The sequence below is a fragment of the Hordeum vulgare genome, chromosome 7H, assembly GCF_904849725.1.
Source record: "Hordeum vulgare subsp. vulgare chromosome 7H, MorexV3_pseudomolecules_assembly, whole genome shotgun sequence".
NCBI lineage: Eukaryota > Viridiplantae > Streptophyta > Magnoliopsida > Poales > Poaceae > Hordeum > Hordeum vulgare.
Genome location: NC_058524.1, coordinates 40,770,081 through 40,786,125, shown reverse-complemented (window position 1 = coordinate 40,786,125; position 16,045 = coordinate 40,770,081). Strand labels below are relative to the sequence as shown.

Here is a 16,045-nt window from a genome sequence, read left to right as displayed (position 1 = left end):
CATTTACATGTGTGGATACATAGACAAAACACCGTCCCTAGCATGCCTCTAGTTGGCTAGCCAGTTGATCGATGATAGTCAGTGTCTTCTGATTATGAACAAGGTGTTGTTGCTTGATAACTGGATCACGTCATTAGGAGAATCACGTGATGGACTAGACCCAAACTAATAGACGTAGCATGTTGATCGTGTCATTTTGTTGCTACTGTTTTCTGCATGTCAAGTATTTATTCCTATGACCATGAGATCATATAACTCACTGACACCGGAGGAATACTTTGTGTGTATCAACGTCGCAACGTAACTGGTTGACTATAAAGATGCTCTACAGGTATCTCCGAAGGTGTTAGTTGAGTTAGTATGGATCAAGACTAGGATTTGTCACTCCGTGTGACGGAGAGGTATCTCGGGGCCCACTCGGTAATACAACATCACACACAAGCCTTGCAAGCAATGTAACTTAGTGTAAGTTGCGGGATCTTGTATTACGGAACGAGTAAAGAGACTTGCCGGTAAACGAGATTGAAATAGGTATACGGATACTGACGATCGAATCTCGGGCAAGTAACATACTGAAGGACAAAGGGAATGACATACGGGATTATACGAATCCTTGTCACTGAGGTTCAAACGATAAAAATCTTCGTAGAATATGTAGGATCCAATATGGGCATCCAGGTCCCGCTATTGGATATTGACCGAGGAGTCTCTCGGGTCATGTCTACATAGTTCTCGAACCCGCAGGGTCTGCACACTTAAGGTTCGACGTTGTTTTATGCGTATTTGAGTTATATGGTTGGTTACCGAATGTTGTTCGGAGTCCCGGATGAGATCACGGAAGTCACGAGGGTTTCCGGAATGGTCCGGAAACGAAGATTGATATATAGGATGACCTCATTTGATTACCGGAAGGTTTTCGGAGTTACCGGGAATGTACCGGGAATGACGAATGGGTGCCGGGAGTTCACCGGAGGGGGGCAACCCACTCCGGGGAAGCCCATAGGCTTTTGGGGGACACACCAGCCCTTAGTGGGCTGGTGGGACAGCCCCAAGGGAGCCTATGCGCCAAGATAAGAAAATCAAAGGAAAAGAAAAAAAAAAAGAGGGAAGAAGTGGGAAGGGAGGGGGACTCCTCCCACCAAACCAAGTCCAACTCGGTTTGGGGGGAGTCCTCCCCCCCTTGGCTCGGCCGACCCCTTGGGAGTCCCTTGGACCCCAAGGCAAGGTCCCCCTCCCTCCTCCTATATATATGGGGCTTTTAGGGCAGATTTGAGACGACTTTCTCACGGCTGCCCGACCACATACCTCCATAGTTTTTCCTCTAGATCGTGTTTCTGCGGAGCTCGGGCGGAGCCCTGCTGAGACAAGATCATCACCAACCTCCGGAGCGCCGTCACGCTGCCGGAGAACTCTTCTACCTCTCCGTCTCTCTTGCTGGATCAAGAAGGCCGAGATCATCGTCGAGCTGTACGTGTGCTGAACGCGGATGTGCCGTCCGTTCGGTACTAGATCGTGGGACTGATCGCGGGATTGTTCGCGGGGCGGATCGAGGGACGTGAGGACGTTCCACTACATCAACCGCGTTCTCTAACGCTTCTGCTGTACGATCTACAAGGGTACGTAGATCACTCATCCCCTCTCGTAGATGGACATCACCATGATAGGTCTTCGTGCGCGTAGGAAAATTTTTGTTTCCCATGCGACGTTCCCCAACAGTGGCATCATGAGCTAGGTTCATGCGTAGATGTCTTCTCGAGTAGAACACAAAAGGTTTTGTGGGCAGTGATGTGCGTTTTGCTGCCCTCCTTAGTCTTTTCTTGATTCCGCGGTATTGTTGGATTGAAGCGGCTTGGACCGACATTACTCGTACGCTTACGAGAGACTGGTTTCATCGTTACGAGTAACCCACTTTGCTCAAAGATGACTGGCAAGTGACGGTTTCTCCAACTTTAGTTGAATCGGATTTGACTGAGGAGGTCCTTGGACGAGGTTAAATAGAAACTCATATATCTCCGTTGTGGTGTTTGCGTAAGTAAGATGCGATCCTACTAGATACCCTTGGTCACCACGTAAAACTTGCAACAACAAAATTAGAGGACGTCTAACTTGTTTTTGCAGGGTATGATTGTGATGTGATATGGCCAATGATGTGATGTGATATATTGGATGTATGAGATGATCATGTTGTAATAGAAATATCGACTTGCACGTCGATGGTACGGCAACCGGCAGGAGCCACAGGGTTGTCTTTATACTAACATGTTTGTGCTTGCAGATGCGTTTACTATTTTGCTAGGATGTAGCTTTAGTAGTAATAGCATAAGTAGCACGACAACCCCGATGGAAACACGTTGATGGATGATCATGGTGTGGCGCCGGTGACAAGAAGATCGTGCCGGTGCTTTGGTGATGGAGATCAAGAAGCACGTGATGATGGCCATATCATGTCACTTATGAATTGCATGTGATGTTAATCCTTTTATGCACCTTATTTTGCTTAGAACGACGGTAGCATTATGAGGTGATCTCTCACTAAAATTTCAAGACGAAATTGTGTTCTCCCCGACTGTGCACCGTTGCTACAGTTCGTCGTTTCGAGACACCACGTGATGATCGGGTGTGATAGACTCAACGTTCACATACAACGGGTGCAAAACAGTTGCACACGCGGAACACTCGGGTTAAGCTTGACGAGCCTAGCATGTGCAGACATGGCCTCGGAACACATGAGACCGAAAGGTCGATCATGAATCATATAGTTGATATGATTAGCATAGGGATGCTTACCACTGAAACTACTCTCGACTCACGTGATGATCGGACTTGGGATAGTGTAAGTGGATCATGAACCACTCAAATGACTAGAGAGATGTACTTTTTGAGTGGGAGTTTAGCATATAATTTGATTAAGTTGAACTCTAATTATCTTGAACATAGTCTAAGTCCACTTTGAATATATTTGTGTTGTAGATCATGGCTCACGCAAGTGTCATCCTGAATTTTAATACGTTCCTAGAGAAAGCTAAGTTGAAAGATGATGGAAGCAACTTTGTAGACTGGGCTCGTAATCTTAAGCTAATCTTACAAGCTGGAAAGAAGGATTATGTCCTTAATGCTGCGCTAGGAGATGAACCACCCGCTACGGCTGATCAGGATGTTAAGAACGCTTGGTTAACACGTAAGGAGGACTACTCAATAGTTCAATGTGCAGTCTTGTATGGCTTAGAGCCGGGACTTCAACGTCGCTTTGAGCGTCATGGAGCATTTGAGATGTTCCAGGAGTTGAAGTTTATCTTTCAGAAGAACGCCCGGATCGAGAGGTATGAGACCTCCGATAAATTCTATGCTTGCAAGATGGAGGAAAACTCGTCTGTCAGTGAACATGTGCTCAAAATGTCTGGGTACTCAAACCGTCTAGCTGAACTGGGGATTGAACTCCCGCAAGAAGCTATCACTGACACAATCCTCCAATCACTGCCGCCAAGCTATAAAGGCTTTGTGTTGAACTACAACATGCAAGGGATGAACAAGTCTCCCGGCGAGTTGTTTGCGATGCTGTAAGTCGCAGAGTCTGAACTCCGTAAAGAGCATCAAGTGTTGATGGTGAGCAAGACCACTAGTTTCAAGAGAAACGGAAAAGTCAAGAAGGGCAATTCGAAGAAGAGCGGCAAGCCTGTTGCCAATCCGCCGAAGAAACCCAAGGCTGGACCTAAGCCTGAAACAGAGTGCTTCTATTGCAAGGGTATGGGTCACTGGAAGCGCAATTGCCCCAAGTATCTGGCAGATAAGAAGGCGGGCAAAGAAAAATCAGGTATATTTGATATACATGTTATTGATGTGTACTTAACCGGCTCTCGTAGTAGTGCCTGGGTATTCGATACCGGTTCTGTTGCTCACATTTGCAACTCGAAACAGGAACTGCGGAATAGACGAAGGCTGGCGAAAGACGAAGTGACGATGCGCGTAGGAAACGGTTCCAAGGTTGATGCAATCGCCGTCGGCACCGTGTCACTTCAACTACCATTGGGATTAGTGATGAACTTAAATCATTGTTATTTAGTGCCTGCGTTGAGCATGAACATTATATCTGGATCTTGTTTATTGCGAGACGGTTACTCTTTTAAGTCTGAGAATAATGGTTGTTCTATTTCTATGAGTAACATCTTTTATGGTCATGCACCGAATGTGAGAGGATTGTTCATATTGAATCTCGATAGCGATACGCATATACATAACATTGAGACCAAAAGAGTTAGAGTAAACAATGATAGCGCCATATTTTTGTGGCACTGCCGCTTGGGTCATATTGGTGTAAAGCGCATGAAGAAACTCCATGCTGATGGACTTTTGGAGTCACTTGACTTTGATTCACTTGACACGTGCGAACCATGCCTCATGGGCAAGATGACTAAAACTCCGTTCTCCGGAACAATGGAGCGTGCAAGTGACTTGTTGGAAATCATACATACCGATGTGTGTGGTCCGATGAGCGTGGAGGCACGCGGCGGATATCGTTATTTGCTCACCTTCACTGACGATTTAAGTAGATATGGTTATGTCTACTTGATGAAGCACAAGTCTGAAACATTTGAAAAGTTCAAGCAATTTCAGAGTGAAGTAGAAAATCATCGTAACAAGAAGATCAAGTTCCTACGGTCTGATCGTGGGGGTGAATATCTGAGTTTCAAGTTTGGTACTCACTTAAGACAATGTGGAATTGTTTCGCAGTTAACACCGCCTGGAACACCACAGCGTAATGGTGTGTCCGAACGTCGTAATCGTACTTTGTTAGAGATGGTGCGATCTATGATGTCTCTTACTGATTTGCCGTTATCATTTTGGGGTTATGCATTAGAAACAGCTGCATTCACTTTAAATAGGGCACCATCAAAATCCATTGAGACGACACCATACGAACTGTGGTATGGCAAAAGACCAAAGTTGTCGTTTCTTAAAGTTTGGGGATGTGATGCTTATGTCAAAAAGCTTCAGCCTGAAAAGCTGGAACCCAAAGCGGAAAAGTGCGTCTTCATAGGTTACCCAAAGGAGACAGTTGGGTACACCTTCTATCTCAAATCCGAGGGCAAAGTGTTTGTTGCTAAAAACGGAACTTTTCTCGAGAAGGAGTTTCTCTCGAGAGAATTGAGTGGGAGGAAGATAGAACTTTACGAGGTTGTCGAACTTCTCATCCCTCTGGATGGTGGCGCAGGGCAAGGGGAAACCTCTGTCATTGCGACGCCGGTTGAGGAGGAAGTTAATGATGATGATCATGAAACTCCAGTTCAAGTTTCTGTTGAACCACGCAGGTCGACGAGATCACGCGCTGCTCCAGAGTGGTACGGTAATCCCGTCTTGTCAATCATGTTGTTAGACAACAATGAACCTGCAAATTATGAAGAAGCAATGGTGGGCCCAGATTCCAACAAATGGCTAGAAGCCATGAAAACCGAGATAGGATCCATGTATGAGAACAAAGTGTGGACTTTGGAGATACTACCTCAAGGCCGCAAGGCTATTCAGAACAAATGGATCTTTAAGAAGAAGACGGACGCTGACGGTAATGTGACCGTTTATAAAGCTCGACTTGTGGCAAAGGGTTTTTCACAAGTTCCAGGAGTTGACTACGATGAGACCTTCTCACCCGTAGCGATGCTTAAGTCCGTCAGAATCATGTTAGCAATAGCTGCATTTTTCGATTATGAAATCTGGCAGATGGATGTCAAAACGGCATTCCTTAATGGTTTCCTTAAGGAAGAGTTGTATATGATGCAACCCGAAGGTTTTGTCGATCCTAAAAATGCTGACAAGGTGTGCAAGCTCCAGCGATCCATTTATGGACTGGTGCAAGCATCTCGGAGTTGGAACAAGCGCTTTGATGAGGTGATCAAAGCATTTGGGTTTATACAAGTGGTTGGAGAATCTTGTATTTACAAGAAAGTGAGTGGGAGCTCTGTGGCGTTTCTAATATTATATGTGGATGACATATTACTGATTGGAAACAACGTAGAGCTTTTGGAGAGCATAAAAGGTTACTTGAATAAAAGTTTCTCTATGAAGGACCTAGGAGAAGCTGCTTACATTCTAGGCATTAAGATCTATAGGGATAGATCAAAACGCCTGATAGGACTTTCACAAAGCACATACCTTGATAAAGTTTTGAAGAGGTTCAAAATGGAACAGTCCAAGAAAGGGTTCTTGCCGGTGTTACAAGGTACGAGATTGAGTAAGACTCAGTGCGCAGCAACTGATGAAGATAGAGAGCATATGCGCTCCGTCCCCTATGCTTCAGCCGTAGGCTCTATCATGTATGCAATGCTGTGCACTAGACCGGATGTTAGCCTGGCCATAAGTATGGCAGGTAGGTTCCAGAGTAATCCAGGAGTGGATCACTGGACGGCGGTCAAGAATATCCTGAAGTACCTGAAAAGGACTAAGGAGATGTTTCTCGTGTATGGAGGTGATGAAGAGCTCGCCGTAAAAGGTTACGTCGATGCAAGCTTTGACACAGATCCGGACGACTCTAAGTCGCAAACCGGATATGTATTTATTCTTAATGGGGGTGCAGTAAGCTGGTGCAGTTCCAAGCAAAGCGTCGTAGCAGATTCTACATGTGAAGCGGAGTACATGGCTGCCTCGGAGGCGGCTAAGGAGGGTGTCTGGATGAAGCAGTTCATGACGGATCTTGGAGTGGTGCCAAGTGCACTGGATCCAATAACCTTGTTCTGTGACAACACTGGTGCCATTGCCTTAGCAAAGGAACCAAGGTTTCACAAGAAGACCAGACACATCAAACGACGCTTCAACCTCATCCGCGACTACGTCGAGGAGGAGGACGTAAATATATGCAAAGTGCACACGGATCTGAATGTAGCAGACCCGCTGACTAAACCTCTTCCGCGGCCAAAACATGATCGACACCAGAACTGTATGGGTGTTAGATTTATTACAATGTAATTCACATGGTGATGTGAGGGCTAGATTATTGACTCTAGTGCAAGTGGGAGACTGTTGGAATTATGCCCTAGAGGCAATAATAAATGTATAGTTATTATTATAATTCCTGTATCAAGATAATAGTTTATTATCCATGCTATAATTGTATTGAATGAAGACTCATTTACATGTGTGGATACATAGACAAAACACCGTCCCTAGCATGCCTCTAGTTGGCTAGCCAGTTGATCAATGATAGTCAGTGTCTTCTGATTATGAACAAGGTGTTGTTGCTTGATAACTGGATCACGTCATTAGGAGAATCACGTGATGGACTAGACCCAAACTAATATACGTAGCATGTTGATCGTGTCATTTTGTTGCTACTGTTTTCTGACTATAAAGATGCTCTACAGGTATCTCCGAAGGTGTTAGTTGAGTTAGTATGGATCAAGACTGGGATTTGTCACTCCGTGTGACGGAGAGGTATCTCGGGGCCCACTCGGTAATACAACATCACACACAAGCCTTGCAAGCAATGTAACTTAGTGTAAGTTGCGGGATCTTGTATTACGGAACGAGTAAAGAGACTTGCCGGTAAACGAGATTGAAATAGGTATACGGATACTGACGATCGAATCTCGGGCAAGTAACATACCGAAGGACAAAGGGAATGACATACGGGATTATACGAATCCTTGGCACTGAGGTTCAAACGATAAAAATCTTCGTAGAATATGTAGGATCCAATATGGGCATCCAGGTCCCGCTATTGGATATTGACCGAGGAGTCTCTCGGGTCATGTCTACATAGTTCTCGAACCCGCAGGGTCTGCACACTTAAGGTTCGACGTTGTTTTATGCGTATTTGAGTTATATGGTTGGTTACCGAATGTTGTTCGGAGTCCCAGATGAGATCACGGACGTCACGAGGGTTTCCGGAATGGTCCGGAAACGAAGATTGATATATAGGATGACCTCATTTGATTACCGGAAGGTTTTCGGAGTTACCGGGAATGTACCGGGAATGACGAATGGGTGCCGGGAGTTCACCAGAGGGGGGCAACCCACTCCGGGGAAGCCCATAGGCTTTTGGGGGACACACCAGCCCTTAGTGGGCTGGTGGGACAGCCCCAAGGGAGCCTATGCGCCAAGATAAGAAAATCAAAAGAAAAGAAAAAAAAAGAGGGAAGAAGTGGGAAGGGAGGGGGACTCCTCCCACCAAACCAAGTCCAACTCGGTTTGGGGGGAGTCCTCCCCCCCTTGGCTCGGACGACCCCTTGGGAGTCCCTTGGACCCCAAGGCAAGGTCCCCCTCCCTCCTCCTATATATATGGGGCTTTTAGGGCAGATTTGAGACGACTTTCTCACGGCTGCCCGACCACATACCTCCATAGTTTTTCCTCTAGATCGTGTTTCTGCGGAGCTCGGGCGGAGCCCTGCTGAGACAAGATCATCACCAACCTCCGGAGCGCCGTCACGCTGCCGGAGAACTCTTCTACCTCTCCGTCTCTCTTGCTGGATCAAGAAGGCCGAGATCATCGTCGAGTTGTACGTGTGCTGAACGCGGAGGTGCCGTCCGTTCGGTACTAGATCGTGGGACTGATCGCGGGATTGTTCGCGGGGCGGATCGAGGGACGTGAGGACGTTCCACTACATCAACCGCGTTCTCTAACGCTTCTGCTGTACGATCTACAAGGGTACGTAGATCACTCATCCCCTCTCGTAGATGGACATCACCATGATAGGTCTTCGTGCGCGTAGGAAAATTTTTGTTTCCCATGCGACGTTCCCCAACATGACAACCCTACACGCGTTGGGTTGCGAGTATTTGCTATTTGTGTGGAGGTATGACTTACATAGTCTTTTGGATCTTTCTACTGGATTGATACCTTTATTTCATAACTGAGAGAAATACTTGGAGTCGTTGTTCTACATCACCCTTTAAGCTTGGAGGGAAACCAACGCAATCAGTGAGGAGTCACCGGCTCAGCTTCGTTACACAATACCGAAGTGACCAAATTAATATAAGTTCATCACATTAAAATCAAAGTAGAGTAGTGACCAAATGTTATTACTGCAAAAATATATACATAAAGTTAATACATACTTCTCGTAACACAACATACAACTATGTAAAGCATTTAAATGCAACAACAGAATGTGATCAAAATTGCAACTAAGTTAATAATTGATCCAACAACATAATAATACCAAACCTCTTTATTAATGACATATTTTCTAATCTTTTTAATCTTCAAGTGCAATGCGTCCATCTTGATCTTCTGATCTTTGACGACATCAGCAACATACAACTCCAATTTCATCTTCTTTTCTTCAATTATTTTTATTTTTTCTTTCAAATAATCGTTTTTTTCAACTAACTTAAACTTATCGACAAGAGGGTCGGTTGCAATTTTTGGTTCACATACCTCCTAAATAAAAATATCCATATCAACTTGATGGGCATAATTGTGATAAACCCAAAATGAAACAAATAGTTATAAAATATAATATACCACATCCGAATCATAAATCGAACCAGGGCCGACGGGGACGAATATCAAACCATGACATTATATATAAAAAACAATCATACAATTAAGAAAATAATACAAGTAACTATTTAAATCATACAAATAAGATTTTTTTTACAAAAAGGAATAAGACAAGAGGCTCACCACACTACAACAGGAACCCCCCTATAGCAACACATTTTTCCGTATCTAATGGTCCATATATGCCAAGGTGGTGCGGCGACGGGACGGCGCGGGCAATCGACGACGGTGAGGACGGGAACGGGAAGGCACTAAGTAAATCACACCTACACATATGCAAGCTAAGAAGTTAATTTGAGATCAAATTGCATATCAATAAAATCCATCGCGACGTGATCTTTAAAACTAGATCCTATATGGATATAATTCAACGACCTGTTTTTGGTCCAAACGTTGTCATAATGTTTACACTGAAGTTTCCGTAGTGTTTGAAATAAAGTTGCCACGACATGTTTAATATTTTTTTTTGAAGCTATCATTTTATTTCAACTTTTTTTCATGGCAATTTTCATTAATTGACCATGGCAAATTTCAATAATTAACCATGGCAAATTTAATTCATGGATCTGACAATTTTTAGTAATTCATTATGGCAAATTAATTTTATAGATCATGACATTTTTAGTATTTTGGCCATGGCAATTCTAGTATTTTAAACATGAAAATATTTTTTGTATGAACCCTAGCAAATTAGATTGCATGTATCATGAAAAATTTAAGTAATTCACAATGTTTTATGGTTTGTGACAATTTTAGACATTAACCTTGCATCTTTAAAGTAATTAAAGACATATTTCTTTTTATATATGAACCATGTCAAAATTATTTCATGGGTCATGACAAATTTTAGTACTTTTTTTTTGACCGGCTACTGTAGGGAAAACCCCCACAGCCTTTTTTCTTTTATTCCCTATGCAAGAGAAATATGTACAAAAAGAGGTTAGAATGTACAAAGGGGATGGGTAGCTTCATCATGGTGGGTTTAGTTTCGTCATTTCTTTTTTGTAAAATGTGAAAATTTACTTTAGAAGTTTAATAGAAAGTAGTTGAAATGTATCATGGCAACTTCTGTATAATCATGATGACAATTTCTGTAAAATAGACATGCAAACTTTTAAACAAAGAAAAAGTCGTCGAAACATATCTATATGAGATATAGTTTCGAAGATCTCGTTACGACGGATTTAGTGATGAAAGGGTTTTTTAATTATGTTTTTTATTTAAGAGATAAACATTTTAAAAACTGAAAAGACAAAAAATATCTGCTAACATCATCAATTTTATCACTTGTGCATACAGACAGTGAAATGGTTCAATTTCTAGTCGTGAAACATGTAGTTGAATATTGCTTCCACCATACATGTGATGGATATCGATGTCCAAAATTACAAAAAACAAAGAAAGAAAAGTGGATAACCCAAAAAATATACAGCCCAAAATAAAAAGAAACAATTTCTGTAAAATCAGAAGAAAAACAATGAAAAAATGCTAGATAATGGGCCGGCCCACTACTTCTCTTGCTCGCATATCCCTATGCAAAGCATCGACATTAGGACGCAGTGAGCATCCTATATGATTTTCCTATTTCTTTTACTTCGAGACAACAACGTATGTGGAAGATTAGGGGAGTCATCAGTTAGCGAGCGCTCCTTCGGAAGCATCCCAGCAAGCACTCCGTGCGCCGCCACTTGGCGCGTTCTTAGCCACCGTCACGTGTCGCGCTAAGAGCGCTTCCTCCAGATTTTGATTTTTTATTTTTCCCGCACACTTTTTCGGCTTTTTAGATAGGTTTTATTCTGATTTTTTGATGTTGTGGTTTTCCACCGGTCTTTCTTAGCTTTCTGACGAAATGTTTTCCAATTTTTTCATGAAAAAATGCGTTTTCTATTTTTGTTTCGTGAGAGACACGGTTTTGCTTTTGCGAGGGGCACGTTTTTTTCTTCGCGAGAGGCACAGCCGTGCCTCTCAGAAATGAAAAAAATGCGTTTATGTTTTTTTGCGAGAGGCATGATTTTGCTTCGACGAGAGACACGATTTTTCCTTCGCGAGAGGCATGGTTGTGCCTTTCGGAAAGGGGAAAACGCATTTTCTGTTTTTTACCGCGAGAGGCAGGGTTTTGCTTCCGCAAGAGGCACAGTTTTACCTTTGTGAGAGACACATCCGTGGCTCTCGAAAAGGAAAAACGCGTTTTGTTCGCGAGAGGCATAATTTTGCTTTCATGAGAGGCATGAAAAAGCAAAAAAGGTTTTTTTCGAGGGGCACTGTTTTGCATCTCTAAGAGACACATTTTTGTCTTCATGAAAGGCACAATCAGATCATACAATTCATCCAAAAAGCGTCGGCGTCAGCGCCCGGGATGCGTAGAATCCGACATCAACGACGAGGGTCATAGATATGTCGATTTAATGGCTGTCGCGAGGGCCATAAATTTCCCAATTTAAGCGTCGTGGGTGACATGAGAGGACCAAACCGGATGAAGGAGGAGCATGACGGGTCCTACGGATGTCGCCGGTGTCACGTGGTGGCCCGTGGAGGCTAATGGGGAGGCGTCGGAGTAGATGCGTCATGGTTGTGTGGTGGGTGTGACCGAGTGAAGAGCGAGTTTATTTTTATGGACCTAATGGGTGTCGAGTAAAAATAGTAGCCCGCGGTGGCGAGTAAATTTTGTACTTCTCTAATGGTAAACGTTTACAACTGGTGCCCGGCCGAACGCTCGGGCTGATCGCTTCCCCAAGCTGGCGCTCCAACCATCAGGAAGGTAACATGTGTACCTTATCCTTTCCCGATCGCCCATGTCCACTTTTTTTTCTTCCTCGTGACTTTTTCCTGACATCCAACTCCATGGATCCAGGCAGCCTCAGCTCCTGCCTCCTATGTCGTTTGCGCGCCTCTTGAGCAGTCGAGTGGAGCTGCAACGGCGGCCCGGTGGAGTTTATGGTCACCACGATCACCATCGAGTTTTGCTACAATCAGCGCCCAAATTTTCTACAACCGGCGCCCAAATTTGCTACAACCGTCCACTAAAAAAACTGCATCCCACATTAGTCAGAGTTGCAAACCCAAGTTCGCCGGATTTTTTTGCTACAACGGGTGTCAATTTTTTGCTACAACCGGTATCAATTTTTCCTACAACCTTCACCAAAAAAGCTTCTCCCACATTCTACAAACTTTCACCCCGAGTTCATTAGGATTTTTTGCTACAACCGGTGTTGATTTTTGCTACAACCTGTATCAATTTGTACTACAATGGTTGTAGCTGGCTTGGAGCATGGGCGCGCGCCGTCATGGAGGAGTAGGCCGTGCTGAGCGTGCGCAGGCGGCCGAAGGAGTCAACCTTGAGGAGCATCCCGGTGGCCGATGTGGGCGACACGAAGTGGATTCCAAGCTCGGAGGAGCAGGCGCCGCGCGAAGCTTACAGCTGTGATGCGGGGAGGCACAAGGAGGAATACACGGCCCGGGGGATAAGATCTAAACGGCGCAGGATGCGCTAATCGAACGGCCGCGCGACGACCTGTCGAAACTATTGGGTCGGTGGGCCGGCGCATATTATTGTCCTTCTCTAATAGGTTTCTTTAATCAGAGCTGCTAAAAATCAGTCGACTGAGACTTGGCGAAGTCTTAGTCAACTGGATAGTTGTCCGATCGTGTGTTGCTTTTTGATTCGCGCTCGTACGCTTTGAGTCTTTGTTCGGCCTGTGTAAGGCACGGTAGGGCCCGTTTATGTTTTTTTACGAAGCGCGGCCCGGGCGTCATTGTTTGTCTTTTTTGTGGGTCGGGCTTGCAGAGAGACGATAGGGGAAGGAGCTAGAAGTAGGGGAACGGGATTATTTCAGTCAGTTCGCTCTCTTTGTTGCGTGTCCCCCTTCTCTATCTTCCTTCTTCTCTGTCAAATCAGTAGAGGGAAAACGAAGGAATCGTTGTGCTCGTGAACTGCAGCGAGAGAATGGGGGACGCTGCTGATGGAGTAAGTTGTTGCCCTCTATTGTTTGTGTGTTTTTTGTTCGCGGGACGTAGTAAATCTGAGGGTATTTTTTTGCTTGAATCTTTTGTTTTTTATCAAGTCCAGTGTATTAGATTGTAGCATAGAATGACCCCCTTTGTTCTATTCAGGTAGTGGTATGCATTCCCCTGCAGATTTTGATTTTGAAGATGGTTTGAGGAGTTTGTAGGTTGTGGTGTGTATTCCCCCTGCAGATTACGTAAGTAGAATTTTTATGATAATCGGTAGCATGGTTGATGGATCTTTTTGTTGTTTGTTGTTGTGGAATGGAATGCCTCGACCTATTGTTTCGGACCTTTTGTTGGAACCCTATCAATCATTGGAAACAAAGACAGATAATTACTGAATGTATAACTAGGGAGTGTGCATGTTTATTTTGTGCTTTTCAGATTTTTGATTACATAGTTTCAAGGAGACAGTTGCCTCCATATTTTAGTTTTAATTTGTTTATTTTGTGCGTTCATGCATAATAGAGTCTTTCGCTGACGTGTTTTCATAGAAAATGTTGGGTGGTGGAGCAAAGATGATACTGCTTCTTTTTTGTTCTATAGAATATGAGGCAGGGTAAAGAGAGTCAATATAGTGTGTCTTTTTTGCACCTTATGAACACCAGCAGGTGACAAGAGAATTTTCTTTTATGATTGTTAAGTTAAAACTCTTTTTTGCTAGGTTATAACCTCTGCTAGCCATTGTCTTTTCTTCACTTTTTGAACTGGGGTGAGTGCTAACACTGATACTGTTCGTATTGAAGATTTTTTTTTAGTGGCACATGCCCTTAGTATATATTTTTAGGGGTAGCAATAGCATTTTTTATGTTTTTCTGTAAATTAATGTCATTCAGCTCTTCTTAAGTTGGTTTTGGGCAGTAGCAACACCTAGTTATGCTTTTTTGTTCTCATTTTTCATTTTGTTCAACACTTTTTTTTATTGTGTGTTGTTAGGAAGTTATACATTTTTTTATTCAAATGTTCTTTTTCTGTGTGTGCATGCAGGATGTTGTTTGCGAAGTTTGTTTGAACCATTGCGACTATGAGATCAAGCAAAGATGCATCAGCATGTATGTATGGGAGAACTTTAAAACGCAGGGGTAAGTTTTGAGCTACTATTTTTATTTTCTTTTGTCGTGACACATTCCTAACTATTATATGTTTTTCTTTTGTTGTGTTCAACCAAAATAGGTTGTGCCATGCAATTAAAGGGTCCACTTCAACAAGATCACACAAAAGAAGGTGACGTTTATTGCACTGTAAAGTGTTTGAAGGGTCGCATACACAACGCAATGTATGGCAGTGGTTGGAGGAAATTTTATGTAGACAACAAGATGGTGGTGGTTGCATGTCCCACAATAGGCACACAACTGCAACTAGTGTCCTTTCGTTTTGATAGAGGGACACACAACTAGATAGTCACGGGTTGCATCTCCTAATACGAGCACGCAACTGCACAACTCCCAACATTGCTACGAATCAAGTCCTTTGTTTTGTAGAGGGGGAGGGGTGCATGTCCCACAATAGGCACGCAATTGCATGTTCCTCAACATTGCTGCAACTAGGGTCCTTTTGTTTTGTCGAAGGGACACACGAGGAGATAGGCACCGGTTGAATCTCCTAGTACGGCGACACAATTCCATGTGTTCTAACACGGCTGCAACTGAGGTCCTTTGTTTAGTCCAAGGGGGGGTGGGGGTGGTTGCATGTCCAACAATAGGCACGCAACTGCATGCCCCCAATATGGCTGCAACTGCGGTCCTTTTGTTTTGTCGGAGGGACACACGAGAAGACAAGTACCTGTTGCATCTCTTAATACGACCACGGAACTGCAGATGTTCTAACTGCTGGGGAATGTCGCATGGGAAACAAAAAATTTCGTACGCGCACGAAGACCTATCATGGTGATGTCCATCTACGAGAGGAGATGTGTGATCTACGTACCCTTGTAGACCGTACAGCAGAAGCGTTAGTGAACGCGGTTGATGTAGTGGAACATCTTCACGTCCCTCGATCCGTCCCGCGAACTATCCCGCGATCAGTCCCACGATCTAGTGCCGAACGGACGGCACCTCCGCGTTCAGCACACGTACAGCTCGACGATGATCTCGGCCTTCTTGATCCAGCAAGAGAGACAGAGAGGTAGAAGAGTTCTCCGGCAGCGTGATGGTGCTCCGGAGGTTGGTGATGACCTTGTCTCAGCAGGGCTCCGCCCGAGCTCCGCAGAAACGCGATCTAGAGGAAAAACCGTGGAGGTATGTGGTCGGGCTGCCGTGGAAAAGTCGTCTCAAATCAGCCCTAAAACCTCCGTATATATAGGTGGGAGGGAGGGGACCTTGCCTTGGGGCTCAAGGAGCCCCAAGGGGGTCGGCCGAGTCCAAGGGTGGAAGGCTCCCCCCCCCCCAAACCGAGTTGGACTTGGTTTGGTGGGTGGGAGTCCTTCCTTCCCTTCCCACCTCCCTTTTTTTCTTCTCTTTGATTTTTCTTTCTATGGCGCATAGGGCCCTTTTGGGCTGTCCCACCAGCCCACTAACGGCTGATGCGCCACCCTCATGGCCTATGGGCTTC

At 44.4% G+C, this 16,045-nt stretch overlaps 1 long non-coding RNA gene across 1 annotated transcript; it reads left to right on the top strand.

Moving 5' to 3' along the window:
• Positions 1-13,349: 13,349 nt before the first annotated feature.
• On the top strand, positions 13,350-14,897 carry LOC123406959. Its single transcript, XR_006612502.1, has 3 exons — positions 13,350-13,454; positions 14,483-14,577; positions 14,669-14,897. It is a non-coding gene; the product is annotated as an uncharacterized LOC123406959 (long non-coding RNA).
• Positions 14,898-16,045: the final 1,148 nt, after the last annotated feature.